This window comes from Crocodylus porosus, unplaced genomic scaffold (genome assembly GCF_001723895.1).
Source record: "Crocodylus porosus isolate Cpor-Errol unplaced genomic scaffold, CroPor_comp1, whole genome shotgun sequence".
NCBI classification, from domain to species: Eukaryota; Metazoa; Chordata; order Crocodylia; family Crocodylidae; genus Crocodylus; species Crocodylus porosus.
In genome coordinates, this window is record NW_017728918.1 from 11,741,172 (window position 1) to 11,747,460 (window position 6,289).

A 6,289-nucleotide genomic window follows, 5' to 3' on the forward strand; every position below is an offset into this window, starting at 1 on the left:
GGGGTCGTTTGACCCCAGTAATCTTTCCTGCCACAGCAGGGGGTCGGACTAGATGATCTACTCAAGTCCCTTCTGACCCTAGAAACTATGAAACTATCTTTGCTTTATCCAATTAAGAAGGGTTTAGCAAATCAGTCAGCTCCTGGTGGGATTCAAGTTCTTGCTGACTTTTTTTGGTGCTGTGCATATTTTTTTCCCCTCACTTCATGTATGTTGTTATTAGGAGTATTGGCATATCCTGCCTCCAGAACAGTTGGTAGTCTTTTTCCAGTTGCATAGGTGTGACAGAACTCCATTCTGACTTAAAAGCAGAATTTTATTAGTTTCTGTTTGGAAAGATGTTAATAAAATAGATTCAAATATAAATTAAATATTATAAACTCATATATACATTCTCCAGAGAGCAAAACACAAGTAAAGGTACTTAATATGGGAACATAACTTTATTCCTATGTTGAATCAAGTTCTTGTCTTACCCCCTTCATGTTTGGTCTTGCTCTTTTTTCCCTCCTCCACCCAGTTCTTTCTTTTTGTCTCTTGTTTTTTTTCCTCACTTTTCAGCTTTAATAAGCATTGTGGAGAGAAACTGCTCTTGGGCAGGTCAGGTTGTGAAAACAAAATTGCTGCTTTTCACTTTGAAGCAGGTTAAATGATTATTTACAAGAATGGACAGATCTTTTGTTTAACCATAATGACATCCAACTTTTCCTGTTTTTCCTATGCATAGCAATATCCTTTGCTACAGGCTGTAAACATCTGATAGAAAAGTTTGCATATGGCTGTGGTCCTAAGGAAGTCTGGTACTTTAACTGGTGTGAAATAGTTTCATGCCCTTTTTATTAAAACTTCACTAATTCCTGCTTTTATGCCACTTCTCCTTATGCTTGGAACAGTTAACAGCTGTTGTTCACCAAAAACATTTCTTCCAAAACACTTAAAAAAAAAATCATCTTTTCTATGAGATGTTCCAGTTTTAATGCTCATTATCTAGTATATTTGCTGTAATCTGAGTGTGTATTTAATTGTAAGCTCTTGTAGAAAAGACTTGTGTTCTTTGTTGACATTTTTGTATAGTATTGTATTTATTTGTCTGTAGTACTGTAATAAAACATTCTTTGGAGTTTTCCAAATTTGATTATGAATTTAATAGTTGCCAAGTATCATTTTTAATACAGGAAATATTGTGCCGCAGTGGGAGCAGCTGCTTGGCACAAAGGAAAGCGGTCCTCCCAGGCAGCGTTTGCCACCGCCGCCTCTGGGCTGCCTAGTGCACAAGCTCTGGGCAGGTAGCAGCAGCAAACCCTACCCAGCACGGGAGGCGGGGGGCTGCTTTCCTCCGTGCTGAGCAGCTGCTTCTGCTGTGGCGCAGCCCCGATGGGCGAGCCTGTAGCCAGCTCGGGCCCAGGCTGGCAGCAGTGGCGGGTTACAAGCTGGTGTTGAGTGTGGGGAAAAGCAGCCGCTTGCCCGCCCTGTGGCCTGCGCCCCTCACTGCAGCTGCTCACAGCCCACATGGGGCTGCCTGTGCCTGCTCAGGACAGCCCCGTGTGGGCTGCGAGTGGCTGCAGCAGGAAGTGTCGGCCACAGGGTGGGTGAGGGGCCACTTTTCCCCATGCTCAGCACCAGCTCCTTCCCTACTGGCAAGCAGGGGGTTGCGGCTGCACACTGCCCCCCACCTGTATCGTGGGGCTGGGAAGCACTGAGAGTGAGCAGGTGGGGAGCCAGCGGGAGCATGGGGTCTGCACCAGTGTGTCCTGGGGCCAGTGCCAGCAGGGCAGAGAGCAAAGTAGCAGGAGTACAGGGCAGCAGGGGCTCTGTGGAAACGAGCCAGCTCTCCCCTCTCCCTGCTGGTGCAGCCCAGCCCAGCTCCACAGACCGCTGCCACCCTGCACCCTGCTTTGGGCCCCACTGGTGCTGGCCCTGGGACATTGGTCCCAAGATGGTGACCAGGGGGAAAGGCACCTGTTAAGGGGCGGGGTTACCCATGCAACCCTCAACAGCTTGCCAAAACTGGGTAAGCAGCCCTCTGCCCAAAATAATTGCCCACCCCGGTATAAAATAAGCCCTCTTCCTTCAACAAGTAGAGTTTCAGGTGCAGTCATTTATTAAAATAACAAAGAACCAAACCCTGCAAACAGTTACATGCACTAAACTTTACACAGGTGCATGCAGTTCCATTAAATAAGATTTTAGAGGTAATTAATTCTAGTTGTTTATAGAAAATAACTTACTGTGCAAAATAACGGTGCTGTTAAAATGTAAACGTAATTTCAATATAATTATAGAATTCTTCGTTTTCTAAAACTATTTCCAGCTTTTCTTCAGAATTTCCCTTTTCAAAAATGGTTTAAAGTTTTTGTAGTTGATTTCATTACTTAAGCATTCCATATGTTAAAAAAAATCAAAACTATGTTGAAATACATTGTATCTAATGGTGCTTGATAAGGTGAAACAGTAATGTTCTCACTTTATCTTTTTCTTTGACTTCTATGTTACCTTGACTTGCTTTTGCTTTTGGCCAGTTTACCTTGTTATGATTTGAAGAACTAGTACTTCTCTAATAGTAACGATACCCTTAGTAAAAGCCAAATCCAACACCTTCTGAAGTCTACGTGAACCTTTCGTTTGAAGTTGGCAGAAGTTGGATCAAACCCTAATTGAGTTGATAATCCAGTATAGCTATAGTTTGATACCATACATGACATCAAATTAATTAGCATATATTGCATTTACTTTCCCTTTCAGAAATGAGGCAGAAGGAATGGTAGTAGTACTCAGTGAGGACATCTACATGTTCATTAATGTGCTTTAGGTAATGCACGTTTAAATTCAGTACCTCCAGCGTAAGGTGCTAAAAATGCACATTAGCCTATTTTGATGCACATTGGCTAAAGAGCGTGGTTTTTTGTGACACTTTAATGTGCATTAAAATAGACTAAAGGGCATGTGTAGATGCGCCCAGTAACATTTTTTGTCTTGACTTTGTTCCATTAGAAAGTGTGTAGTCTTTCTAGTACTTTAATTACAAAAATAATAATTTTTTATGTTGTTTTATAGTCCTTGGAAATGTTACTTTGAAGCCAAGGAAGGAAATGCCTGAAAGCAGGAGGAAGCATCAAAACATTAGGACAAGGAAGTGGTTAATAATTTGAGGGCATGGGCTGGAGGAGAATAATACTACAGATTTGGAAATAAACAGTGTTTTAAATTTTATTGATATGCTTGAAGAAAATTTGAGAACTTGTAGTTGAGAGAGAGGTGCACCAATATACCAGTGCCATATCGGATAGGCACCAATAAAAGGAAAATTAATATTATTGGCCGTCAGCTTTTTTGGTCAATATATCCGATAATGTACCGATAAATATAACATGCCTTCTGGCTGGCATTCCTAGACACTGGGTGCATGTGTGCAGTTGGATGCTGCATGCATACACATGGCTGCACACATGCATGTGCCCAGGAATACAGCTGGGCAGCATGGAGAGCAGCACCCTGTAGGTAAATTTGTGGAAGGAAAGTGGGGGGAGGGAGATCAAGGCCTCCACAGTGAGGGATGGAGTGGGACAGTGGCTGGGGTTGGGGCTAGGATTGGGCACTGAATGGGACCCCAAGCCTGGGAGTGGGACGGAGCTGCAGACAGCTTGTCCAGGTGGTCAGGGGTCCAGCACTTAAAAATGGTGGTGAGAGTGCTTGAACTAAAGCTCACTGAATGAGTTTTAGTTCAAGTGCCACCACCATCACTTTTAAGCACCAGAATGCTTTTAACCAGAGCGAGGTGAGTTCGGAGGTGGGCTGCCTGCTTTTGCCCTGGGAGCTGTGCACTGGCCCCGCTGCATCCCCTGCCCATCCAACAACAGTTGCAGCAGCGAGCTGTGTCTCCTACTGCTGGACAGGCAGGGGACACAGTGCAGTCAGTACATAGCTCCCAGGGCAAAGGCAGCAGGACAAAGAGCCCTGAGCCTACAACAGACCACTTGAGTTCATGCTTTCCTGCTGCCATTTTTAAGTGCCAGGACGCTGATCTCCTGGACAAGCAGTCTGTAACTCCGTCCCATTTCCCACCCTGGTCCCAGGGTCCCATTCACTGCCCTGCCCTGCTCCCTTCCTTACCATGGGGGTCTTGATCTGCACCCCCATATCCCTTCTCCACAGACTTAGCTTCAGGGTGCTGCTCTCTGCACTGCCCACCTGCATTCATGTAAATGAGTTATTGGATCGGTATCAGCCAGTATGCCTCATGAATGAATATTTGACTATCGGTATCAGCCAAGAAAATCTTTATCAGTGCACCCCTAAATTGAGACATTAAACATATCAAAAGAAATTTCTTCTGTCTCCGTATTTCAGATTTCTAAGATTTGAGGGTTGTTTCCTCATTTCTACAATCTGTTTCTGTATGTGGGGTTTATTTTCCTGGGATGTATTTACATTAGAAATTCAAGTATGGTAGGTCTCTTTCCAAAGAAACTCTGTGCCCACTTAAAGGACCCATCATAATCCCATTCTTCTTTGCAGTAAATCACCTCTTAATATGTATTTTAAAACAGAATACAAACCACTTCACCATGGTGTTTTGTAATACTAATTTAATTCAAACTCTATACAAACTTCTGAAAGAAAAATATATTTTTAAATATCAGTGTCCCCTTGCTGCTTTAGTTAAGGGATCAGTAAACTCGTAAGTTTGCTTGTGAGATCTGCACCGTCAAACAAAACTGAGAAGTGCACAATTTGGTGGTGTTGATAACAGAAACGGAGATTTGTTGGTAGTGGTGAGTGGAATGACAAGCCTTTATTGTATACCAGGAAGAAGCAAAACGGCACGTTCCTATTTCAGAAGAAGTGATCCACAAAACAGAAGGGGATCTATGACAGGAAAGGTCATGTGTTGGTATCAGTTACAATTTCAAACTTCCAACACCACCAATTTTATGCCATACCATGGGGTGTTGGCCTGACCATTTGCAATGAGGTGATGATATAGCTGACTTACAGCCCCAAACACATGCCAATAGTCATAATCAAGACAGAGCCTGTGGCGCCTGGGGAGCTCTACTGTAAGAAAGCTGTACTGATTCCCAGGATTTGGTGCATGTGCAGTGTAACAAGTAGACAAGTCATGCTTCACAGCAATGCTCTTGGCACGGCACAGCACAGCAGTGGTGCAGATAAGTCCCAGTTCTGCCATAAAATTGCACAGGTGGATCTTTGTGTCTATGCAGAGTTCCTGCTGAGTACTCTCGATTTACAGCAGGGTTCCTCATGAAAGCATCCTCTTGAAGGATCTTAGCCCTTTTCTAACCTTTCCAACAGCTCATCTCACTTTATAAAACCGTGTCCTAGTGGTGTTGACAACATGGACCAGTACTTCTGGACAGACAGCCTGATCCCTGATGTCACTTTTGACACATCAGTTGAACTTACCTTCCATTTCTGTGATACTATTGAAAAACGAGTCAGATAAAAATAAGCTCCAGTTTTTAAATCTTTCCTTGTTGGGCAGTCGTGACAGCAGCATATCATGGGTTGATTTTAGATAAAGCATTGTCTTCGTGAGTATCTTAGTATAATACATGGCTGTGTAATGTACAAACCAACCAATCCAGGTCTAAAATTAGATCTTTTTAAAATAGAATTATTATAAATATTGTATGCAGATTGTTCCTGTAGTGAAATGGCACAGACTGATTTCTAGCATTTTCCATTTATTTTATAAGCATATAGTAAGTCCATAAGTGTTCTGCATTCTGCAAGGACATTTTTCAATGCCTCCAGGAAGTAGCCACATGTTCTTTGCAATCAATAATGCAAGCAGGTAGGCAAAAGTAAGCGGCCTCATTTAAGAAAAAAGTTTCTGCATTTTAGTACTTCTGAAAATGTTTGATTTGTACTTTTCACTATTATGTAACTGAGGGGAGGGATGATGATAATAAGGATCTGAAATGTGATACAAAAATGAAAATGTTAGAAGTATCTGAGCACTGGGAAGAGAGTACCTGTGCAGCAAGGTTCTGCTTTTGTCAGTTGCCGCATTTCTAGGGGATTTTTTTTTCATTCATAGAATCATAGAAGTCGGGTCGGAAGGGATCTTGTAGATCTTCCAGCCCGACCCCCCCGCCTGGGCAGGAGAAAAAGACTGGACTCAAATGAGTCCAGCCAGGTAGGCATCAAGCCTCTTCTTAAAGATCCCCAGGGTAGAAGCCAGCACCACTTCCCTTGGAAGTTGGTTCCAGCTCCTAGCCGCCCTGACTGTGAAGTAGTTCTTGCGGATGTCTAATCTAAATCTACT

The 6,289-nt window shown here is 43.1% G+C and overlaps 1 protein-coding gene across 4 annotated transcripts in view; it reads left to right on the top strand.

Annotated features, from left to right (window-relative positions):
• The window catches only part of ITSN2 (intersectin 2), a 123,475-nt gene that overhangs the window by 18,185 nt on the left and 99,001 nt on the right, over positions 1-6,289 (top strand). The gene's annotated exons all lie outside the window — the stretch shown is intronic.